The 14093-nt window shown below is 37.6% G+C and overlaps 2 long non-coding RNA genes across 3 annotated transcripts in view; one reads left to right on the forward strand and one right to left on the reverse strand.

Moving 5' to 3' along the window:
• Nucleotides 1–12737, reverse strand: part of LOC138848533 (uncharacterized) — a 98556-nt gene extending 85819 nt beyond the window's left edge. The window contains exon 1 of the long non-coding RNA XR_011386402.1: nucleotides 12604–12737. This is a non-coding gene — a long non-coding RNA (uncharacterized lncRNA). The remainder of the gene's footprint in view (nucleotides 1–12603) is intronic.
• The window catches only part of LOC138848532 (uncharacterized), a 49325-nt gene that overhangs the window by 15327 nt on the left and 19905 nt on the right, over nucleotides 1–14093 (forward strand). The window contains exons 2-3 of one of the 2 annotated variants that reach the window (XR_011386401.1): nucleotides 2349–2419; nucleotides 6034–13059. This is a non-coding gene — a long non-coding RNA (uncharacterized lncRNA). Of the gene's footprint in view, nucleotides 1–2348; nucleotides 13060–14093 lie in introns of both variants that reach the window. The other variant, XR_011386400.1, reaches the window with a different exon arrangement.

A 14093-nucleotide genomic window follows, 5' to 3' on the forward strand; every position in this document is an offset into this window, starting at 1 on the left:
TACCTAAATTGAACCAGGAAGACATCGAAAACCTAAATAGACCCATAACTGAAACAGAAATTGAAACAGTAATAAAGGCCCTCCCAACAAAGAAAAGCCCAGGACCAGATGGATTCACTGTTCGTTTCATTTTGATTCCTCCTTAATATTTCATTTTCACGAGAGAGATTTTCTATCTTGTCCATTAAGGATTTCTGTAGTTCAAGAATTTGTTTTTGAGAACTTCTTAATGTTCTTATCAATTTTTTTGAGATCTGCTTCTTGCATGTCTTCTATCTCATCATCTTCATAATCTTGAATTGGGGTGATTGGGGTGTCTTTTTCATTTGGGGGCGTCATGGTGACTTCCTTGTTTTTATTACCTCGGTTTTTGCGTTTGTTATTTGGCATATTGGAGATATTTGCTTTCTTCGCTGTGGTGCTTTTTCTTGTTATACTATGACTCTAGATTAAGTGGACTGTCTGTTTTTGATGGAGCCTTAGGGCTTGAGATGGGTGTGGCCTGAGAGCTCTGTTTGGTGTGCCAAAGGTCACACTCCCAGGTTAGGCGTGGTAAACCTCTCTCTCTCTCTCTCTTTCTCTTTTTTTTTTTTTTTTGATTCAAAAGGGAAGTTATTCTGCACAGCTGAACGAAGTTGGAGGTAGTTAGCAGGCAAATGATATACCCACAGGAGTCAGAGATCAGAAGCTCTTTCCCAAGGACCACACAGGGAATCTGTTCTGCCCTCAGAGTGGGCTCAAATTCTCCTTCAGTCTCCCACTGGGTTGCCAAAGTTACGGAATTGTAGCGTCTCTGGAGAGTACTCACTTTAATTCCATGAGTTCTCTCCCCCACCGTCTCTTTTTTCACAGTCTCAGTTCAGTAGCACCACAAATTTACTAGGTCCTAATCTGTTAATTCGCCCCACCCAGAGTCAGGTTTTTCTGCTAGGCTCAGGGCCGGTGCAGCCCTGAGGTCACTCTGCTTATGACGTATGTCCAAGATGGCGCCTGCTCTTTGTCTTGGTCGCCTTTGAGAGGTGAGCAGAGAGAGAGAAGCCCGTGTCCATACCAGTCACCTTTTCTCTCTCTCTCTCTCTCCCAGTTAGCCTGGATACACAAAGGGCAGGGGAAGCAATTGGTCCTTCAACACAGATGGTTTGGAAAGCACTAGTCTAGTTTACCAATGTTCTAGAATGCACCATTAGAGAATGCAGGTAGATGATACAGAGTTTACAAATTCCATCATTTTAATACCAAGTGCATCCTTAAGAGTAGGGTCCATAACTTTTCTAATTATACACATTTTATTTCTCAGGGAGCATGGAGATATGCATATTATTCATTGAAATTTATTTATTTTTATATTTTTGTTTGTATTTGCTTGTTGTATCAGTCTGTATTCTCCAGAGGAATTTACATCAGCAAGTATTATCTCCTTTACTTAGTTCATGATAGATGTTTATCACATCCACAAAATATCTATACCTTTACATCGGCAGCAGTGTTTGGCCAAACTACTCAATACAATGCCTAGCTAAGTTGATAGCTGGAGGTAGAAATTACAGTAGACCCTGTATCAATAGTGAATTCACAAATATCTCCTTAAAACAAATATAAGCTCCAAATAAGAAAATAACAGTATCCTACTTTCACATAAAATGATATAACTTTCTTTCTTAGAACAAATGCAAAAACCTTTTCCCTAGAAGAGGATGTCTGGTCCTTGGAGAACAGTCTCTCTTTTCCTTGATATCGTGTGCCTAAGAATTCTAGGATTTAGAGTTACTAAATAGTATGAGGCAAACTTGTAAGAAGATGACAAGACAATACTTGATGCACACACAAATATACACATAAACATATTCATTACAAAATAATGAAGAAAGTTGTAATAATTCCCACTGTTATTGCTTTAACTGCTCAGTTAACAATAGTATTTGTAACTACCTTCTTTCCAGACCCATTCCATATTCCTTTTGCTTCAGCAGTCAGCTAAGCTGGTTATTCTCCTGTTTCTCATGAGGAGACCCAGGTCTTCATTTCTGGATATTGTAAAGAACATATCATTCAACTAAATTTCTGTCATTTTCTCAAATTAAATCAAATGAACATGACCTGATCAATGCATCACAAGCCTTATTAAAATACAATAGAGAATGTGAGAGGTAAACTCTATAAACAGTCCAGGCTTTTGTATAAGTTTTGTATAAGTCAGATTATCAACTTTTACATCAACCATTAATTAAGTTGTAAATGACAAGTAAAATTGTATATATTATTGAAGCACACTGTGAAGTTTTGATGTATGCAATAATTGTGAGATAGTTAAATCAAGCTAATAGTAACTTCTTTTAACTCTACTATAGGCTGAAGTAGCAGAGAAACAAACCAATCCTGAGTCCACTGAAAGATAGTCCCCTCTAGGTAGAGATGAGAGGTGAGTCTTTCCTTGCATGGTGTAGATAATTCAACTACAAAACTTAATAAATTACAAAGAACAGTGTTAGCAAGTAAGATACTATAAAGTCATAAATGCATCACAGAAACAAGCAGAAGTAATTCTTCCAAGATTGTATTATTTGGGCCAGCATTGTGATATAGTGGGTAAAGCCATCACCTGTGATACCAGAATCCAACATGGGCACTGGTTCAAAACCAAGCTGCTCCACTTCTGATCCAGCTCCTTACTAATGCTTCTGGAAATACAGTGAAAGTTGGCTAAAGTCCTTGGGCCCTGTACCCACTTGGGAGTCCATGATAAAGCTCCTGGGTTGTGAGTTTAGCCTAGCCCAGCCCTGGCCTTTGTGGCCATTTGTGGAGTGAGCCAGTGGGTAGAAGATAGATCTCTATCTCTGTTTCTCTGTAACTCTGCATTTAAAATAAGTAAAACAAATAAAAAGATTATCTTCATTAGCTTCTTCTGGTACTCACAAATAGCATTAGGGATGAGGTGAGAATCCTGAAAAGAATCCCCATCCTTGAAGTAAAGGACTATGGCAACTGTGGATACTATGAAGTATGGCCTCAACCCTGTTCCCTATTTATTATACAAAATAGAATCTGAAAACACTTGGGGAAGTAAAACAGAACCTAAAGTTTTGAACAGAAGGGAAAAATCCAATGGTTTCTTGGAAAACAGCATAGAAAAAAAATTACAATTGGGGGGAACAGGCAGGGACCAGCTTCTGAGCCTTACTCAGATACAGAGTAGGGATCACTGAGAAGGCCTCAGACACAGTGTCAGCCTAAGACAAAATTACTCATAGCAGCAGTGAATAATTTTATCCCCTAAACCAAACCACCAGGTAAACAGAAATCAAACAATAAACATCACCACACCAACATCTTCCCAGTAGAAGAAAGTGAATGGGGGGGGGGGCATTTTAAGGCAGAATTCAAAAGAGAAGACTTAAATCTAGGGTTGAATTAACATCAGAGAAAAGCTTCTCTAGAAAACAGTTCACATCTTTTACCACAATGTAATGATGTAAGAATTTAAGTTATAGGTTTTGAAGGTAACCACAGAAAAATTAAATTAAAAAACTAACTTTACTTTGGAGAAGATCAATTCAGCCTTCAAAAATGAAGGTTTAACATAGGGCAAGGATACCAAGTCTAGTAACAGCATGCTTTATCTCAATCTCTCTATTGATTCACTTTTCTACATTAAATTATAGAAGATGCAAAAAAAAATCTAAACGAAAACAGTCAAGACACCAACCAAGGACAGGGACAGACTAGGAAACAACATGAGACATAACATTTAAAATAATTTAATTGATCAGCTGAAAATCTGTTTTACAAAACATGAATAATATGCATAATCTACTGGGTCATTTCACAGACACATGCAAAGAATTAAGCAGAAAAGGTAGATGAAAAATGCCTTTCACAAAATAATCAGTAGATTTGACACTGCAATGCAAAGTGCCAGTGAACCTGAAGCTATTAAGTTAGCTTGAAGTTATATAACCTGAATAACAAAAAGTAGTTTGTGAGAAAAAATGAACAAAAACAGCATAGCAGAAACTAGATACAAAATTAAATGCTAAAAATACATATAATTTGAAATGCAGAAAGAGGAGAAGGGGAAGAAGAAATATTTGAGTAAGTAATGGGCACTCACAAATTGTTTTTATAGAAAACCCTAAGAATATACAAAAAGTTGACATAGCAGAAAGTGAATGCATTAAAATGGCCTCAGCCTGCAGTGCATTAAGCCACTGTCTAAAACACTGACACTGGAGCACTGATTGGAGTCCCAGATGATCTATTTTTGATCCAGCTCCCTGCTATGTGCCTGAGAAAGCAATAGAGGTTGGCCTAAGTATTTGTGCTCCTATCACCTGTGTAGGAGATCCACAAGGAGTTCCAGGCTCCTGGCTTCAGCCTGGCCTGATGGTGAGGCCAAATGGGGACTGAAACAGCAGATGGAAGATATTTCTCTCTGTGTCCTTTCTCTATGACTCTGCCTTATAAATAAATCAAATAAATTTATTTTAAAAATATAGCCAGTTACAAGATTAATATTCAAAGGCAATTATATTTTATTGCTATAAATTAATTGATTTTAAAACCAAACCAGTGCAATTACCAGTAGCAAAAAAATCCTTTATATGTGCTTAAAACACTGGCAAATATATCAAAGAAAGTGCAATAAGTTGCAGATACCAATTTATGTATGAGAAAATTCAATATTGCTAAAATGCCAATCTTTGCCCAAAGTTAACTAATGTACAGATCCAAAACAACTTCAATTGAAACTACATAGGATTTAATGTGTGTATACTGACAGCATGATTCCAAAATCTATATAGAAAAATCATAAAAAGCAAAAAAAAAAAGGAAAACAATCAATTTGTAAGTGAAGCTGAATTTAAGATAGACATACTTGATACTTGAAAATGTGAATTTCCTAAGAATACATCAAGAGAAATTGTGATGTTCTTCACAGATTCATAAAAATTAGCATGCATTATCTCCTTGTAGACATTTCAAAATATTTTATAGATAATATCTTAGGCCCTTCAGGATGAAGACTACCCTAGAGAGGGCAATCAAACAGAAAGTTGTATCTCAATTCTAGATGTTGTAAAATCTGAGATTAAGGTACTAGCTCATTCTGTCTTGTGACAGCTCATTCTCTACCTGCTGGAAGTATTTATGTGTCCTCCTATCGTAGAAGTAGCCAGAATTTTCCAGCGCAGCTTTCATAACATCAGAGTTAGGGCCTAATTGCTCCATAAATACAAAGTCTTTTCAATATTTTCACACTGGGTAATGAGTTTGAACCTGACATTAAAGCCATAGCCACCTGTAGACCATAGCCAAACAATAAAGTGAAATCTAAAGAATTACATTGCCTGGAAACAAAAAAGAATGTAGCATAACTCAGAGTTCCAATTCATAGGACTGATCATAAATTCTAATTCAAAGTACTTCACTATATTCTGTGTACACAATGAGACTTCAGTTTACAGAATGCAGACTTGAAAATGATAGTTTTTCTATATAAGACTACAAAACAATGTATATGATGAGTCTTATAAAGTGAATGGAAAATAAGTATTACACACAAGGTGCACATGGATTTCTAAGGGATAATTTCTTCTGCATCTTATTAAACCCAGAATCGGGGAAAGTAATAATATGAAATTTCCCAGAAGATCAGGTTCCTAAATAGGAGGTAGATAAGTTATTCTATGTGTAGGGTCACTGCAGACTAAAAGGCAGCTATGAACGTTTCTGGGAATGGCAGGATTCTGTGGAATGTTTATTCCAAGTTTTCAGTTATTTGCCAAACCATTGTATGAAGCTTTGAAAGATCCTGACACAGACACCCTGTGCTGTATATGGGAGCCACAAAAGGTGTTCCAAAGAATTAAAGAACTTTTTAACAGAAGCTACAGCATTAGGAATCCCCAAGTAAGCCATTCACCTTGTTTATAAAAGGATCCCCTTCAGATTAGTTGCCTAAATGAAGGGTTCCTGCCAGGTGTTACTGAACATGCCTAGCTCAGTGAAATTAGGATTAAACTTCTACCTCTTGAGTCTTTGCAGGTAAACTCAAAAGACATGTCTGCTTATTCCTGTGACCTTTTCTAAAAACAAAAGGTAAGTAAAGTTTCTGATTTCATCACATCAAGACTGCTGCACCTTAGGGGAGATATGGTGTACCTGTTTCTTTTTTTCAGTCTCTCTGGTAGCTTTTATTAACAAGAAAAATCCTTAATAGTTCTTCTATTATAATAATCTATGCTTAGACTAAAAGGTTTTATAATCTGCATAAAGGTAGCCTATTGCCATCCACTATCTGAGAATCTATATGTTCTTTCTATCTTAAGTAGCACTCCAATTGCTTATGCTGATTGATAAACTTGTGTGTTTAAGAACTCAACAACTTCTGAGAGTAATGAAGACCATGCAGGAGACACAGCCATTGGTGGTGACTGAGACTACTCCAGATTATAAAACAAATTTGTTAGCTGAGATAGGAAGAGATTCCAGACCTAGGACAGACAGGGCCCATGCTCCTGATGAGCAGGAAGTAGCTATAGGAGATATGATGACTCTATGTCCTCAACATTTCTTAAAATTAAGGTCTGGAATCTCTGAGGGGGGAATGATATGGGCAGGTAGATAGGATTAAATTAGTTGGATTCATGAGCTGAAAAATCATGTCCTCTGGCCTCATGTGACCTCATACCTTCATCTGATTTTATCTGTATGCACCCACTACATAACCATTCTCCATCTGGAAACAAATAAAAGGTATGGAACATGCTGGGCCCTCCCTTGTTGTCCCATACATCTGGGCACACAGCTTTCTACCCATTTCTCACCTTTGCTTTTGTGATCATATGCTGAAGGTACCTGTGGCTACTCCTAACTGCAAGCTCTGACTTGTGGCTTTCTCACACATGGCTCCTGGCCTTTCTACGACTGGTATGGACTCAGTTCACACTTCTAAACTCCTCTCTTCCTTAAATAAGGCCCTCACTTTCCTGTGTATTTCTCCCACACAATAAATGCTAAAGCTTACAATGTTGATATTCGAGCTGATATTCAGAATTCTTATCTGAACAGATGACAGTGACCCTCGAGATATTAATGTTAAAATAATTAATAAGGGCAACCCATATCAAATGAAGGTGAAATAAAGGCCTTTCAAAATGGCAGAAATTGAAAGAATGTGTCAGCACTCATCCAGCTTTACAAATCATACTTAAGATGCGCTACATATAAAAACAGAAAGAGAGGCAGCATCATCAAAGAATGTGAAGGCAGAAAATATGGTAAACCTATAATGAAAAACCAAAACAAACTAGGAATATTTACAGGAAAATGCCAGAAGTTGATAATTACTGATAATAATCCTGAGTGTAAATGGCCTTAGTTCTACCAATAAAACATACAGACTAAAATGTTTGGAAGAAGGTCCTGGCTACTGGATTTGATTTGACTTAGCCCCTGCCATTGCCAAGATTTGGAAAGTTAGCCAGGTAATGGGAGAGCTCTCTCCCTGTCTCTCTCTCTCTGTGTCTGTAGCTCTGCCTCTAAAATAAATAATCTTAAAAAAATCGATTGGTTGCCAATGTCCCTAAGAACTTGCAAACTCATCACATAGACAGCATTTAATTCCAAAATATAATTCACCATAACCACATACACAGAATCATATTGGAATGTGCTTTGTGTGAGGTTTGCCATTGAAGTCCATTTTAAAAAAAATGAGATTTCTCATCTGAGAGTGCATCGTAAGTTAATGACATTCTGTTCCTTAAAGTGTTATTTGTGGGAAAAAGTCATCTTTACAGGTGGAGAGGACGTAATCTTACTGTTACAGCTTAAATTGTGTTCTCCCAAAGTTTCATAATTTGAAGTCTCAACAACAGGACCTCAGAATGTGGCCTTATTTGAAATAAATACTTTGCAGAAGTAATCACGACAAAACAAGGCCATCAGGAGAGTATTATGAACCAGAATGACTGGCCTCTTTGTAAAAAGTAAAAGTCTGGATGCAGACACACATATAGGGAGAAAGCCATATGAAAGTGAAGGCAAGACCAAGGCTGCCAGGGAGATACAGATCCAGTTCACCACCCCAGCCTTCAGAGGAACTTGCCCTGCTGATACCTCCATCTCAGACGGTCAAGGCTCTACAACTCTAAGACATTAATTTCTGTGGTTATTTTTTTCTTAGATTTTTCTGTCTCTCTGCCTTTTTTTAAGGCACTCAGTGTATGGAATTTTTTTGAGATCCCTATCAAATATATCAAAACTAAACTCAAAGTTTGGACTGAGTACAGTAGCTTTTGGCTAACTGTGTATTGACTTATCTTTTCCAATTGCCCCCATGAAACTTTAGGCTGCCCTTGAGAAACAAATATTTAGAAACACACTTTGTCATACAGAAGGACTGTTACAGACACTATTTTCACACAAATAGTAAGCATCTGACAAAATTTTATTTAATGCATTATGAAAGTATCAATGAGAGTCAAAAAAAGCAATTCATCATGTATATAAGAAACTGGGTTTTATTATAGGGAAGAAATGTCTAACTATTAACTTAGATGTAAAAGTAATTTACTTTCTGAAGGTTAATAATATCTTAATGAACTTCTAACCTTCAAGGAATATAGTGCCAGCACCTCCAGCAGCTTGGCACAAACAATGAAACACATAGAGACAAAAATTACAATATACAAGAGAAGCAATCATTAAATAACAAGCTTCAGTTTTGACTGGAGCAACCTAATTAGAACACACTTTAATAAAATAATGTCTAAATGTCAAACAACCATTTTTTCTTATTTAGAATTTGGGATAGTTTTATTCCCTCTACTCATGATGCAACTATGAATTATAATTCTCTGTGTGTGTGTGTGTGTGTGTGTGTGAATGTGTGATGAATATCCTAGAAAATCTCTTAATCTCTTAAAATAAGTTATTTTACTCTCTAAAGAGTTACAAGAGTGGCCAGTGCTGTGGCACAGCAGGTTAATCTGCCATCTGCAGGGCAGGCATCCCATATGGACACTGATTTGAGTCCTAGCTACTCTACTTCTGATCTAGCTCCCTTCTAATACTCCTAGGAAAGCAGCAGAAGATGAACCAAGTTATTGGTCCCTGCACTCATGTGGGAGACCCAAAAGAAGCTCCTGGCTTCTGCCTGACCCAGCCCTGGCCATTACAGACATTTGAAGAGTAACTCACAGATGGAAAATCAGTCTTTCTTCCTGTTACCCTCTCTCTCTCAACTTTGAATTTCAAATAATTAAATATAAATAAATAACAACAAAAATTTATTTAGCAGCTAGTAAGAGTTTGAGATTATTTAACCTTCTTCCCTTGGACGAGAAAGATTTTGACACAGGAATTTTCAGCAGACTTATTGGAAAAGACTTGCTGGAGAGGAAAGCATATCAGCAAATGAGAAGCTGAGCTATGCTGCAGCCATGAGAGAAGCTTAATTTGAACTCACAAAAAGATCTGAGGTTGCAGTTCCCCTTCAGAAAACGTCCAGTTTCAGATAAAGAGAAGACTTTTCAGTCTTTAGGCATAGTATCCACTCAGAAGAAGAGAGTCATGGGTGATATGGAGATGATACCTAGGAGAGAACTCAGAAGAAGACCACCAAGAGCTAACATTACTGTCAGGTGGCAAAATAAGGACAGTCTATTGATCCTGATGAAGGCATGTGGACCCCAAGACACAGAACCACTTACCAGAGTATTATCACAGCAAACTTATTAAATCATTTTATCATGGCATCTTACAGGTTGTGACAAATGATCTTAGAAACTTTAAAGTTTAAGTAATTTAGATAAGTCACAGGGCTAACTGGTAATAAGGCCAATATTAAAGCTCTTATATCAGTCTCCAATGTTTCCATTATTATTCATGCCCTCTTAAAGGGGAAGGAGAGAAGACAAGAAAGGGCATACACAAGGGATGGAGAAAAATCTACAACATGGTACTAAAATTTCCCATTGCTGTGGACCTTTGATATTACAATAACCCTGACAAGGCCAGTTCAATTGCAAATGTGAGGCCTCATGATGCATCTTCCTCTTGTATAACTTTCAGAAGGAAGGGATCCATGTAGTGTCACAGGTGGATGTTAGGTGGTAGCTGGAGGGCAGCTAGGTACTGTCAACACAATGAACCAGTGGTAGACTACTGAGTGATCCCTTAGACTTCATGTGTGTCTCTCCCTGCATGCTCACTTCTGAAGTCTTTTACTGCAGACAGGGAAGAGCAGCAGAGCACAGTAGGATTGGTTTGGGGGATTAGTGGATTAGGGGAAAACTGGACTCTGACACTTTTTGCCTGGTTCCTGTGCAATTAGAGGCACATCTTCTGGGGTGCTGGTCCAGCAAGTGACACCACAGTTGCCAAGTGGCTACTCATTATTTTGTGATGACATTTGAAACAGAGGCAAATTGGACATCCACATGACAAAAATTGAAATATAACATTATTATATTACACCAGTAAAGAATTTCAACTTAAAGGGTAGGCTTACATACAAGACCTGAGAATTCAAAACTCCTTAAAAATGGGAGCAAATTCATTGACATTAATCTCAATGAGTGTTTAGATGTGACACTAAAAGCACATGTGACAAAAGCAAAAGTTAAGACCACAAAAAAGTAACAAAAAAGCATTCTGCATACTAAAGGTAAAACTGAAAAAGTTAACCCAAAGAATGGAAGAAAATAATGGAAAACCTCAGTCTGACTAAGAAAGCAATACAATGAACACAGAGAACTCAAAAACACACATTGCAATAAAAAATGCACAAAGGATTGATTAGTTTTTCCACTGAACATAAACAAGTAGCTAACAGGTAACTGAAAAGGGGCTCAACACTGTTATTCAAGACTACAATGCTAATTACAATGGTTATTAACTCACATATGTTAAAATGACTATTATGCAAAAATAAAAAGATAAATTAGACCAGATGTGGAAAAAGGGGAATATATAAATCATTGGTGGGAATAAAACTTGGTATATCCAATACAAAAACACTGTGTAGGACTTTAAACAAATTAATTATACAACATATGAAAAACCTACAACAGCATGTGTTTCCAAAGGAAATAAGTATCTCCAAGAAATACCTGTATCACTACATTCATTATCTACAAATACAAGATATGGAAATAACCACATTGTCAACAGATGAATGAAGAAAATGTGACATACACAGAAACACACACACACACACCACACACACACACACACACACACAGAGGAATCATATGCAACCTTAAAAAGGAAATTCTACCATTTTGTCAAAACATGGATCCAAAAATAGGAATAGCTCAAGTGATATTGGGAATAAGGCCTTAAAAGATAATTGCCATACAATTTCAACTGTATATGGAATCTAAGAAAATCGCAATCACAGAAAAGAATGGTGGTTGTCAGGGGATCAGAGCAAAGGAAATCAGAAAACATTTGCAGTGAAGAGATAAATTAATTCAAGATCTTAAACACAGTATTTAAAATATTCAACACAGTATTTAAAAGAATACTCTATTACATACTCACAACTTGTTAATGTCTTATGTATTCTTTAAAAATGTAACAATGTAAGGTGATGGATATGTTACCTTTTCCTAAGCATTTCATGATTCTTGTATATGTACAAGATGATTACAAAAGTTTATAAAAAATGGGATTAAAAGATAATTTGAATTTTCCATAACTTTTGAAAATCCCCTCACATATAAAACATCAGGTTTCATATCTTGAATATACACACATTCTGTCAATTATACTCCAACAATCTTGAAAAAATTTAAACAAGCAAAAAGAAATAGGCTCCTATATGAAAATATAAATTCAAAATAACAGTAAACTAGAAATATCTTCAGGATTGGAAAGGCTTTCTTGGAACAAAATTTTTCAAACACTCATAAATTTAAGTAGCTAAAATTTCTATTTTGAAAGTGTTAATACAGACAACAGCCTGTCAAGGGAGCCTGTAAGTGCTAAGATAGCCAAGTGTCAAATTACAGGCCCTCCTGACTCTAAAACCTGGATGAAAACCCAGAGTCAAACAACACTTCTCTTTTTATCTTACCTAATCTATGTTACTACGTTACTGGAAACGGAAAACAGAGACCCCTCTAGGAACAGCTAAGCAAAGAGGTCAGCATCCTGGACAAGACCCTGCTGCACACATATTTAGAAAACTGGGGGGAATCAAGTCCTCACAGGGAAGGAAGGAGGAACCGAGGGCCGCATTAGGACAGCTCCAGGCCAGCATGAACCCCATACACAGAACCCACAGTCTCCCTAGTGACAGCTCAGTCCCCACTGCACACCTGGGGAGATGCGGGGCTGCCGCTACACAGCTGCCCATGGATGGCTCCAGGGATGCGAAGTCGCTGCGAGCAGGGAAGGCCCAGGGTGTCAGGGGTCTCCGGCGCCAGTCTCCCCCAACCCAGGGTCAGAGGGGACCAAGGAAAGTGCTATACCTGCGGCAATATGGTGCCCACAGATCCCAGAGATGACCTCTGGGAGGCCCACGTCTTCCTGGCCCTTCAGCAGCTCCAGTGCCTCCGCTTTCCCCTCTCTGGACACCCGGGCCCACACACTCACCGAGTCGTGGCGGTCAGCTTCCTAGATGTCCAGCGTCGCTGCCCTCCAGCCCCACACCGTGAGTGAAGGTGGAAAGCGGCGGATTCCGATTGGCTTGGGCGCCTCGCAGCAGCGGCGCCATCTCCTAGGAGCTGGCGCACGCGCAGAACTGTAAAACAGACGACTATGGCATCAAGACTCCTGGATGTCATCTCCCTGATTGGACAGTTTGCATGACACATCACAAACGACGCAGCCAATCAGCGTCCTCCATAGCTGGGATGCCCCAAGCTCAGGTTGTGTGGATGGAAACAGTAGGAGTGGAGGCCTGGGTCAGGAGGGAAACTGCTCCTCCTGGCCCCTCCTCCGTGCTGCAGGAGAGCCTCTCACCTCCCTGCTGCCCTCTGCTGGTGTCGCCCTGTGTCTTCCTGTCCTCCCTGGCGGATTCTTTCTGGAGCTTGCGGTAACCTGTTTCAGGTGAGCTAGAATTTTGTCTGTTGACTTATGGGCCTCTCTTTTGCCTCGTATTTTTGCTCGTTTTTCTGTTTGGTCGTTTGTGTTGCTTTTTTAAATATTGATTTAAAAATGCTTAAAGATATCACATTTAATCCTTTTTTTCCCCTTTTCTTCTGTTAGTATTTGTTTTCTATTCTGCCTGTTGATCTTTCATATTTTCTATTTGTTTCTTGCTGGTACTTGGTGATCTACTGGATTTTATATATTAATCTTTCCAGCAGTCTGATACATTCATACAGCAGTTGTATTTGTTTTTAGATTTTATGGACAATCTATATAAATATCTCCAATATATTGACCATATATTGCTTAGAAATTTATCTTTACTTTGTTATTGTTTTTTTTCTCTTTTTCCTCCACTACTTTTCTGATAAGAAGTTGGAGATAGTGGAGGAAGCCTGTTCTAGTTTTCCTTCCAGGAAAAAAAGGTTTCAATGATCCTGTATTAATTGTGTTGTTTGTTATAGGATCCTTTTAAACAATCTCAATCAGAATAAGGAAACAATTGCTTTTACTATACTGCTAGAAGGTTTTTTTTACTAGATGTTGAATTATTAAAATTATTTTCAATATTTAAATGATCATGCAATTTTCTTAAATTTATCAACTATCTCAAAAATTTACAAGGCTTGCTTACCAATGTTAACAGCTCTTGAAATTTTTATTATATCTCACTTGTTATTAATTATGTTTTCATATGTTATTTCCTTTATTAACCTAATATTTACTAAGAATATGCATATCTGTTTATGAAAGGAATACTTAATTTGCTTTTTTATATTTTATTTTATTTTATTTAATGAACATAAATTTCCAAAGTACAGCTTCTGGATTACAATAGCTTCCCCCCCACCTATAACTTCCCTCCCAGCCACAACACTCCCCTCTCCCACTCCCTCTACCCTTCCATTCACATCAAGATTCATTTTCAATTATCTTTATATACAGAAGATCAATTTAGCATATATTAAGTAAATATTTCAACAGTTTGCACC

Source organism: Oryctolagus cuniculus, chromosome 2 (genome assembly GCF_964237555.1).
Source record: "Oryctolagus cuniculus chromosome 2, mOryCun1.1, whole genome shotgun sequence".
Lineage (NCBI taxonomy): Eukaryota > Metazoa > Chordata > Mammalia > Lagomorpha > Leporidae > Oryctolagus > Oryctolagus cuniculus.